Source organism: Pipra filicauda, unplaced genomic scaffold (genome assembly GCF_003945595.2).
Source record: "Pipra filicauda isolate LSUMZ 115617 unplaced genomic scaffold, ASM394559v2 scaffold20_size4479445_pilon, whole genome shotgun sequence".
Classification (NCBI taxonomy): Eukaryota; Metazoa; Chordata; class Aves; order Passeriformes; family Pipridae; genus Pipra; species Pipra filicauda.
In genome coordinates, this window is record NW_024104321.1 from 4182726 (window position 1) to 4194469 (window position 11744).

Here is an 11744-nt window from a genome sequence, read left to right on the forward strand (position 1 = left end):
CAGAATTTCTCAGCTCCATCTTTATTTCCTTATGCATTATAAAAGGCTCTAGTATTGGTGTTTTTTTTACAGAGCTCCTGCACAAAAGTAATTTTTCCTGGGCTGGGCACGATTATTTAAAAATAACAAGTTCTGCAGCAATGTAACATAAAAGCATTTGCACAGTAGAACAACCTCAGATTTTGCTGTCATTTTATTAAATTGGTATAATAATATTATTAGATTTCTTTTGTCATTGCAAAACTATAGTAGCACTGTTTAACATTTATCTAGGATGTCTGCAATTAGTTACTTTCCAAAGGACTCCATAAGCTTTAAATAATTAATGTCGTTTATAGAAGGTAAAAAAGATTTTTATGGTTTTTTTCCTACATGAGATTTGCAAATCAACACAGTAATTGTAACATAGAGATACCTCAAGCCTTTAAAAAAAAATCTTCTTATGGTGCACCTATTTAGATGTTTTTCAGACATAGAATATTATATATTTTTTCTCTTTAATCATATCCATAATAATTTTTAAAATCTTTTAAAGCCTGTTGGTATTTTTTTAAATACTACATGTATAAAAGAGATATATGTATCTCTACATAGGTAATTCAGCCTTTTGGTTTATGGATAAATCAGTGAATACTGGGGTCTTCTTTACTATTTGTATCATGTTTGTATGTTTTTCTGGGTAGTATATTCTGGTATTAACATGCAGCTGCATTCAACTGCCATATAAATAGTATTGCTTTTGACTACTCTGATGTCTGCAACTCCCGTCATTCAGGAATTTTGATCTTTCTGATCATCATCATGGCTGGGCTTCACGAATGAAGATTTGGGGAAGGCTCTACCCACGTTTGTTACAAGCGTGCTGGTGGCTAAAAAGGCCAGTATGAGATAGGCACATCCGGTTGCAAAAGGCACAGCAGAAAGACTCCTTAGGTGGTATATTCTGCAAGACACGATTCTTTCTGTGTTGTTTTTTCTCCTCAAGAGTGATCTCATGTGCTTTCTCAAAAGCATCAGCAGCGTTATAGATGGCGTGTCTCCGGGTCTCCCAATTGGAAGCCAGAGTAGACCAGTTATGGTGATCAATATGGCCAAGGCTGAGATGTTGTTTCAGGGAGTCCTTGTATCTCTTCTTTGGGGCTCCTCTCTTGCGGCAGCTGGTGGCAAGTTCACCATAAAGCAAGATCTTGGGGAGGTGATGGTCCTTCATCCTGGAGACGTGCCCTGCCCAACGCAGCTGTGTTCTCAGCAACATGGCCTCAATACTTGTGACTGCTGCTTGTTCAAGAACAGATGTATTGGTCACGTAATCTGACCAGTGGATGTTTGGGATTGTACGGAGGCAGCGTTGATGGAAGCGTTCTAGAGATGCAGGTGGTGGCGGTAGATAACCCATGATTCAGATCCATATAAGAGAGTAGACAGCACTATGGCTTTGTAAACACTGATCTTTGTACTTTTCTTCAGGTGTTTGTTTCGCCAAACTCTTTTATGAAGCTTTCCGAAGGCACTATATGCCTTTGCTAACGTGTTGTCTATCTCCCCGTCAATCTTACCATCCGAGGAGATGAGGCTACCTAGGTAATTAAACTGCTGGACTGATCTGAGTTCTGATTGGCCAGTGGTGATGTGGGGATGATGGGGGACTTCCTGAGGTGCAGGTTGATGGAGAACTTCTGTCTTCTTTAGACTGACTTCCAGCCCAAAGAGCTCAGCAGCGTCAGCAAAGCAGGATGTTAAACGCTGCAGAGCTGCTTCTGTGTGGGCGACAAGGGCGGCGTCATCAGCATAAAGCAGCTCCCGCACAAGATGGTTTAAGGAAACATACTGTACCTACCCAATAATTTTACCATTTTGCAAGATGAAATTTAAATCAGTTTATTAATATTAATTTGTTTTCCAAATGCTTGTGGTTGTTTTTCATGACACTGTGTCAGAAGATTCTTTGCATTTGGCTATTCAAGTTAATTTATAATTAACAAAGCTTAAATACACATAATCAGGTCCAGTGAACTGCCAGAATTTTGAACTGCTTTATCACTAGGGCTAGCATGTTAGTTTTGGCACGGAAAAGCACCTTACCAAGAGCAGCAAGATAGCCTTCATCTGGAACAGATACATTTTTGTTGTTAAGAAACACGCTATTGTCTTTAGGTAGCTTTCCAAAAGACAATTATCCTCAGGATGTGTGATTGATCACATGAAACAGTTGGGATCATTGTGGATCAGTATGATCAGACTAGAAAGAAATCTTCTGGAATATCCCATGGGGTGAGATGTGTAGAATTTAACAGTAGTAAATAGATATTTATCAGATTCTCTTGCTTTATAAAATTCAAAAGAGAATAATCATTTATACCTTTTCCCGTACACTCTTTGGTTTATTTTCAGTTTTTGTAATAATAGAAAGCATTTGAATTTGAGGAGATATTTCTGATACGTATGTAATTACATTCGTATTTTTTATTTCTAGATCACTGTTTTGTAGCATAATATATTTTGATAGCTATGACAATAGTGAAACACAGTCTTAAACAGCACTTTTACTCATCTAATAAAGTACCAGTTCAGAAAAACATCTGCCAGTGATCAACTTCCTGAGTAATAAACAATGCAGTAAATCTGTCTTCCTGTTAATAAGACTAGCATATGAGTGGATTAAAATAAATTATCAGCTTCACATTAGGCTTCAGCCTGAGGACAGTGTTCCACTGGCTTGAAGGTTTGAGTCTAGCTACATTTTTCATTTTTTAACAAGCAGTCAAGGCTGAATGCAAAGACTCAGGAAATGCCTCAAGGTCTTAACCCACCTGATCATTATGCATCAGAAACTAGCCAAGCCAGAAACCATTATTACTCAAACAAAATTAGTTGCTGAAAAGTTATTTGTTGGTTTTACATTTTGCCTAGAGACAAAGTAGATGCATTTCCTTGGCAAGCACGGAAAAATAGCCTGGCGTGTTCTTTGGCGTTTGAAGCCTCTCCACCTGCTGGAAACAAAGAGTTAATATACCAGCAACAACAAATCATGTCTCCTGTTGTACGGGCTCTGGTGTGTGACTCGCATACTACACGGATTCTCGTGCCTCAGATAAGGAAGCGGGGACCTGCCCTGAAGGAATGCGCAGCGCTGTCCGTAGTGCTGAACACCAGGAGCACCCATGGTCCCAGACACTTCTGGCTGGGTCTGAGACGAGGAATTGTTTGCCTGTCTTCATGTCTGAAACAGCAGGGATGTTGTGGTCTATGTGGACTTCTGTAAGACAGGCACAAATAAGGTACAGAACTGTTACTGCATTTTTTTAATTCACAGAATCACAAAACATACTGAGTTGGAAGGGACCCACAGGCATCGAGTCCAACTCTTACCCTTGCACAGGACCATCCCCAAGGGTCACACCATGTGTCTGAGTGAACTGTCCAAATGCTTCTTGAATTCTGTCAGGCTTGGAGCTCCACCACTTCCCTGGGGAGCCTGTTCCAGTGCCCAACCACCCTCTGGGTGAAGAACATTTTTCTAATATCCAACCTAAACCTCCCCCGACACAACTTCAGGCCATTCCCTCAGGTCCTGTCACTGATCACCACAGAGAAGAGTTCAGTTCCTGCCCCTCCTTTACCCCTCATGAGGAAGCTGTAGACTGTCACATGTTTGTCTTTGCCAAGGCAGAAATACAAACTTTGTCTCCTAGATGAGATCAGCCATTTACTTCCTTTTACACATAGATGCAACTTTTTATTTTATTTTTATATAGATTTAAAGATATAAATTTATAATATATAAATATATATTTTATAAATAAAATGTTTGTATATATAATATTTGTATATATAATATTTCTATACTAACATAATTAGTTTTTAATATCTAAAAATGTCTTTCTTGATGCAATACTTCAGTACATTTTATATATGATTTTTATCCTTATTTTTATTATTATCCCATGCAAATACATTAAATAGAACATAAAATTACTGAATTCTGTAGATGGTTTGAAGCTCTAGTCTTCACTGAAATCTCTGTGTTACTGAGAAGTTATGGATCACATGATGCAGTCAATTAATCTTACTACCTTCTTTGTGGCCAAAATAACACAACATAATATTTGTCTTTTAATACCAAATGCATGTTAAAAAAAAAAAATAAATAAAAAGTACAATCTCAGTGCTGAAAAATACTTTGATTCAGGGATAATGTGATCTAAATGGTAGCTGTATGGACCATCCCTGATGTTACTGCTTCTATTTGGTGTCAACTTTACAGGCATGAACATATAACTAGGCTACTATCATAGCAAGAAAAATTTTCAATGCAGTTCCATTTTCATTTTGTATAGTTCTGTTCTGTTGCTTCAAACCATCAGTTCCTCTCCAAATTCACTGTGAATTTAAAAAAAAAAAAAGATATTTGCATTAGCATTTTTTGTTTAATTTTAAAAAGAAGTTCCTTGTCTTCATAAATATATCATAAACACATTTCTAAGAAAAAATATATATCGATTATTTTTTAAACTGATTATTAGAAATGGCAGAATCTATTTAACTTAAACTTCTATAAATGCACAGGAGTATTAATTAAAACAAACCAAAACAGACCAAAACATACCAAAACAAAAAAATTTGTTGAACATTACCTATAAAAATAGAATTACATAGAAATTATCATCTGACCTAAAACTGAACCTTCAATTACTTGTTGATATACTTCTCCTATGCACTTGCTTTTTTCTTTAATGTGTGCTAGGACTTGTACATGTTACTACAATAATATTAATAAATATTATCAACATTATTAAATAAACTTCTCATAGGTCTGATATCGACTTCATGGAATTTAAATGGAGTCAGCTTCATCCTCTTACTTAGTTTATATTCACCACAGATCTTTTTAATAATATCAGATACTCACATAAAAAGAAAATGCAACTATTTATTTATTTGTTCATTCATCTTATATGCATCATTAATTAAAGCATTATGAATAAGTTCCTACACTTATTTCAGGATTTACTTTTTCACTCATACATATGTGTATTTATATGATATATAAATGTAGGAAATAAAGCACATATAATCACATCAGCTTATTCTATGTACTTAAACTATCACATAGTATTAATTTTTATGATCATGCATTTCTTATAATCAACAACTGATATTATCTAAATTTCCCTTTCTGAATATACTAAATTTCAAGCACTAGAATCAGTCTACGCAAAAATTCACAGGTTTCCTCTGAGTCTAAACTGCCACAGCAAAAGAGAAGCAATACAGTGTGTTTCCACAATGTTGTCAAAATGAAAGACAGGAGTACTGTTGGGTTTTTTTATTTCCAGGACTTATTTTATATGACTTCAGTTCTGACTTTAATGTTAATCAGTAATAAAGTGAATTCCTTTTGACAGCTCTTTAAAATTCTCAGGAATGTTTTTACAAAATGAAACCATATAGCTCTCGTAAAATGAACTCTGTATGACAGCTTGCTGACTTTCTGTCAAGGAACATACACTCACTTCTGGGAAGCTGAAGTTTAAAAAAATGAAAAAAGAACCAAACTAAATTTTGCAAAATGTACTTACCAACCTCAGTTTGCCCAAGAAGAAGATGCTGAATTGGCAGGTGTGCACACATATGGAATTTAGGTGCATTTTTGTGTGAATTTTCAAACATTCAGATGTTCAAAGACTAGACTCTTTATGAGACTTTAGAACCTTTTTAACATCTATTTTCATAAATTTCATCCACCTTGACTCACAAAATATTTTAAATTAAATGTATTGTACTGGATGCACAACATTCATATTGTGGATTTTTATTTTACAGTGAGAATATAAGCTGCTCAGGCAGCTAATACTACTTTTGGGAAGAGCATAAGAGCCATAGCACCTCATGGTCTCCTTCCAGACTATCTACTCATAAATCTGGGTTGCACCTAACAGTAAAGTCCATCCAATTATCTGCTCTTCTGTTTTCATTTCACTATAAACACATTTTAGTTGAAGCTGTTTCACACTCCTACACAAACCATTATAGTAGCAAAGCTATTCATTATTCAAAACTCCAGAAGAAGGCACAAACACAAAATTATGCAGTGATTCCAAGATTCCATTCAGAAACGAACAAAGCAGTTGTGTCTGGATAACTTATATTGAGCAATGTGATAACTCGTTATGTCTCTGTCCCCTCCTGTAATAAAAAGGTGGATTGTTATGCACTGAGTAACATGACTGTCTTTTCAGTTGTCTGGGGCACAGTGTCCTAAGCTGAAGCCTTCCATGTCAATCATAACTATTTTTTCCCCTGCACTCTATTTCAGTGCTGTAAGCTTAGGCTTACTATGAAAGAATATATAGAGCACTACTCCCCCAGTAGTGTAGATATGATTAAACATTCCACATTCTCTCGGTTCATGGTTTTCAAAATTTATTCATATCTTTGCTTACCTGACACAGTAGCTACTGCTATATTTTAATAGGCAGAGTAATTTTGAGTGCTATAAGTACTGGCACTAGCAAACAATCCATTTGCATTTGAATTTTACCCTCAAAGAAAACTGATAGTCCTTAGCAATACTCAATACCATCAGATACTTTAACAGATAGACATACAGATAGGTAGGGAGAGCGTGAGAGAGAGAGAGAGAGAGAGCGCGCAACATCTCAGGTGACTGTTAAGAATCACAATTTGTAGTAAAACCAATCATAAATCAATGAGTCAGTTGATAGTGAAATATGAAACATTAGAATAAATTTAATTTTAAAAGACTGATAATGTCCTTTTATTTAAAGAAGGTTCTTGTTTCCTTATCCCTAGTGGTGCTTGGCTATTGAGGGCAAGTGCATCAGATCAAATGAAGCAAAGCAAAGTGTGAAATATCTGTAGTTACAACTTTTTAAGGGATCCTCTTGGATACCTCTCTTACAATACAAAAAAAAATGGCTCCTTACAATTGCAATTGTAAATAATACTCCACAGATCTACATTCCATATGTAGTGAAGAGACTAAAGGAAGGAAAAACTTTCAACTCTGTATATAACATCCAAAAATACAGGTCCTTTTTCTAAAAAGAAGCAATATATAAGATATACTGCAACCACTGGACTTTCACAAAGAGAAACATAATAATTTTCTCCTTTTCTTATTTAATTTACAAAGTTACCCTTGTCAAGCACTGGGAAATGAGTAAGAAAAAAATGTCAGAAGTGATGTTATACTAATACCTATTGGGTTCCTATAAACCAAATTCAAAACCATGAGTATTTTGAAAAGAATCATTGATTCTCAGCTGTCATAGCTCCCTGCCAGTGAATCTTCAGCCAGTGTTAAGCAAGTCAGAAGAATCCTACACAGCTATTTCTGGAACAAAATTTGCCATGTACTTCAAACAAGTGTTTAATCTTGAATTTATATGTCAGTTCAAAGAAATAGCTAGATGAGACATTTTTATATAAATTTTACATTTTTTCTTTTCATAAATAGTTTTTTTGACTTAAATTAATTTTAATATTTGGGGTTTTTTAATTTAAAACCAAATACTGAAACAGATGTTTTAATTTTATCTTGGTTGAGTGAAATAAACATTGGTTTGTGTTCATACCATGCAATCTTTCAAAATTCTCTATGTTGGGTTATATGGCAGAACAGGAAAATTTCCTGTCTGTGGAAATTCCCAGTAGGAAAAAAAACCAAGCCAAATCTATTTCATATTCAGCCTAACTAAGCAATTTCAGTCTCTCTTTCCTGAAGGTGAGAGGAAAGGGAAGTGAAGAATGGGAGATTTCAAAAGTGGTGGTTGATACAAAACACCCCAGTAAAATTCTTCAGTCCTTATAAAGAACTCTGGGCTTTCTAATTCTAAAAGGTGCTAGGATGTGTCAAAATTATTTTGCTTTCCTCACAGGACCAGTTTTGCTGCATATTAGGAAGATTATTAAAATATTTCAGTACAAGATTAAGATATTTTTTTCCATGCCAGTCTGAATTTTGCTCTGTTATAGGATGTAAGTCAAGCAAACATTTTCAGCTTAGGTTTTTCACCTTGGCTTTAAATATTGTACAAAAGGCTTTTTTTCTTGTCTTTGTGTAGTCAGGAGAGGCATTACCTTTAGAAAAAGTATTCAGTCTCTTTGAAACACTCTTTCAATCTTTTTAGCCCTCAATGTACAGTGGTTCATCTTCTAGGCATTGGTTCTTATTATAGTTTAATTTGCAACCACATTCTTTGATAAATCTATTAGCTGACTGTTCTTAGATGTTAACATGTCTCCCAGAGCAGACTACAGATTATTCCACTAACTCTCCTCTGAACAGTTTCCAATCTTTGTCCTTTTAAAACAGACTGCAAAATAGGCAGAGGAGTCTGATCACGATCTCAGATACAGTAAACAGAAAAAAAATAATTCCTGCACATCATGATTTAACAAATTGCACACAGTGCATCAAAATGTAAGCATTTCTAGTGGAACAAGAGCTATGGTATGATGGTTATGCAGCAGCAGTGGTCTTGCAGTTCTTCTGCCAGATATAGTGTAGAGATTCACAAATCTGAAAATGTCACTCTTTTCTATGTGCACCTTGTACCTGGTATTTCCACCAAGTTTAGCACACATCCGGAAGAAAGGAATGCCTGCAGTACAAAGTGTCATCCCATTTTTGCAAATATGTCAAGGCACAGCAGGGGAATTTCTCTAGTCTTTGTAACTTTGTATAAAAATAACATCTCCTCGTGAGATTTTGTTGATTTTCATTTTCTGAAAGGACCTCACAAATTACTCCTGTGCATTCTGTGTTTCTGTTAACAATGTACTGCCTTGGTAGGCTTTACCGTAAGATTTGAATGTGAAATGGATTCTTGTAGAAACCTAATTAGGCTAGGATGGAAACCAGTTACTTCTGAGTTCCAGGACAGTCTTACTTTTTATAGCATTATAGTGATGCAGTCTCAGTAGTCTTCTTCTCTGTTTAAACACCAAAAAATGTAGGAACTCCCCGAGTTTGGGATTATTTTCTCATAGAATCAGTTATAAAATGGAGATCTAGACCTGTAATAAGATTTTAAATATCCCTAAAGCAAGTTTCCTTCATTTCTAGAGATATGTAATTTGCTTTACTTAGCTGTAGACAATAGCTAGTGTTTTGCTAAAATTTCTTTGCATTGCTGAAAATACAGATCTGATTTTTTTTTATTATTATTATTATTATTTTTTGCCCATTTGGTTGGTTAATTTATCATATTCCAGTTTCTTTAGAATGAAGTCACCTGCAGAGACAGCCCTGACTTTTATGTTTATCCAGCTTCTACATTTTTGCTCTGTGTTTAAAATCGCTCCAAGAGAATTTGTAAATAAGCCCAGACATAACACCATTTTGTGTGATTCTCTTGTGACACAGCTAACTGTTCCTTAATGTCACTTCTGAAATAGAAATTCTTAAAAAATTAAATTGGTTTACACAAAAAAATGTCAAGTCATCAGTGTTGTGGGAAATATTGTGAGTTCTTAAGACTACAACACTTTATTTTTTTAAAGAATTCTCTTAACCTCTGTAAAGTATTTGATCAGGTAAGACATTTATTTATGTCTGAATTGACAAATGCAGTCACCCAGATAATTAAGTAGCTGAAAAATATTGATCTGTTAGGCATAATGCAGTCAATACCAGAAATGTTTACCAGAGTAACACTAACATTAATACATTCTATTACCTTGTAAAATTATTGGGTTAGGTCTTAAGTCCACATCTCTTTCCAATAATCTTCAAAGATTCATTAGAATCTTAGTTCTTACTATTTGTGAGGAGTGAGGCAACATAAAAATGTTTAATACAACTCTGAAACCTGTAAAAATATTCATTAAGATATACTCACCATGATGCTGTAATGCTGGCCATGTTCACTCTGGTCATAAATTTCACCAGAAGACTTCAAAAAGTATAGTAGCACAAATTAAGATTCTGTGGACACAATAGACATGTAGAGCCACTAATAAATACAAATCAAAATACTGGTGTGAAATTTTTTTGCACAATGTGCCAGCAAAGGCACTTGTAGTGCTAGTTTGTCACATCATCATAATTGTAGCACATTTTTATCATTAGAAATAAATTTGAAAATCCATGATGAAACAAGACACTGAAAGCAACAGCAAATATTCGTTGCTTTCAACAGGGTATTACTTGTGATGTTTCATTGTAATATTAGATTATTAGTTATTTATAAAACCATTATTTAAAAACTGCTGATTTATTTAGACCAGGTAGACCAACTAGTTTTTCCAATCGACTTCTCTTGCACATACCTTCTTTCTATATTTCTGCATTATCATGAAGTGTTTGACATCAAGACCCATTGCTCTATAGGCTGGCATCTGAATTGTTCTAGTCATGTAAAGTAAGTATTATATTTTCACCTGCTGGACTTCATCTATAAATATCACAAGGGATATAAAAAATGTAAATAATTGATAATGGTTCACAGGCTTATTAAGTACAAGAATATTCACAGTCTTATTAAGTACAAGAACTAAGGGGTGGGAAAATAAGCTTAAGGTGCTGTTTCAAAAGAAAGAAAAGGAAGCTATTCTTTATGAAATTTAACTGTGGAGCTCCTTGCCAAAGAGTGCATGTTAAAAATCCACAGAAGCTAAAGAAGTGCCTTACTTAAATCATGGAAGAAGATCTGTGGTGGTCTATTAACTATGAAAAGATCCCCATTGAGTAAGAAAGTCCCAGAACTGCAATTTTTTTTTAGACTAGACAGATAGTCTCAGGAGCTATTACAGTTATTACTGTGCTTGTATTTTTTCCTAAACCTCTGCTGTGGACCATTGTCAGAGAGTCATGATACTGAACTAAATAAAGTTTTAGTGTAGATAAGAGCCCATTTTGGGTGTCTTATGTATCAACAATACCACCCGGCACCTATAGTTCTAGTTTTACTTCTATTTACTTAAGACTACAGAAAAACAGAATAAGTCAACATTATCTAAATGCAAAAATTGTTTTACATTACTTGAAGTCAAGATGTCAGATACATGAATGTCCTTTAAATACATTGTCACTAAGTTTTCATTTACAGGTAGATGGTTGAGGAATTATTTTGCCCATTTGATTTTTGTCCATCCATTTTAACTTTCTTGTTTTCTCACTTCAGATGTGTCTTTCTATTTTTTTCACAGCAATGGAGCTGTTGGTTTGCTTCTCTTCTAACTGCATCATTCCACAGAACATTCATGTCTGTGCAAAAGACATTAACACATTTAACAAGTAACAATAACAGTCACAACAAAGTTACCAGAACAAAAACATCATTAGAGCCTTCGTCTGCAAAATTTCTGTAACTGGAATGTCTGTCTTCTATGTAAACGACTGTATTAAGACATGATTTTTTCAATGACTTTATTGTTTTAGTTATAGGTTAAGAATTCATATAAATTTTATTGAAATTCTTGGGATGCATCAAAAGAAGGGTGAAAAGCAGATCAGGGAAGGTGATTCTTCCCCTCTACTCCACTCTTGTAAGACCCCACCTTGAGTACTGTGTCCAGCTCTGGGGTCCTCAGCACAGGAAAGACATATTGGAGTGGGTCCAGAGAAGGGCCATGAAGATATTAGAGAGCTGGAGCACCTATCCTGTAAGGAAAAGCAGAGAGAGAACTGGGATTGTTCAGCCTGGTGAAAAGAAGGTTCTGGGAAGAACTTACTGTGGCCTTTCAGTACCTAAAGGAGGCTTGTAAGAAAGATGGGG

The 11744-nt window shown here is 35.0% G+C and overlaps 1 long non-coding RNA gene across 1 annotated transcript; it reads right to left on the reverse strand.

Moving 5' to 3' along the window:
- Positions 1-1729: 1729 nt before the first annotated feature.
- On the reverse strand, positions 1730-10482 carry LOC120323194. The gene is made up of 3 exons (XR_005563430.1): positions 10297-10482; positions 9867-9952; positions 1730-3256 (listed from the first exon to the last, which is right to left on the reverse strand). It is a non-coding gene; the product is annotated as an uncharacterized LOC120323194 (long non-coding RNA).
- Between the last annotated feature and the right edge of the window lie 1262 nt (positions 10483-11744).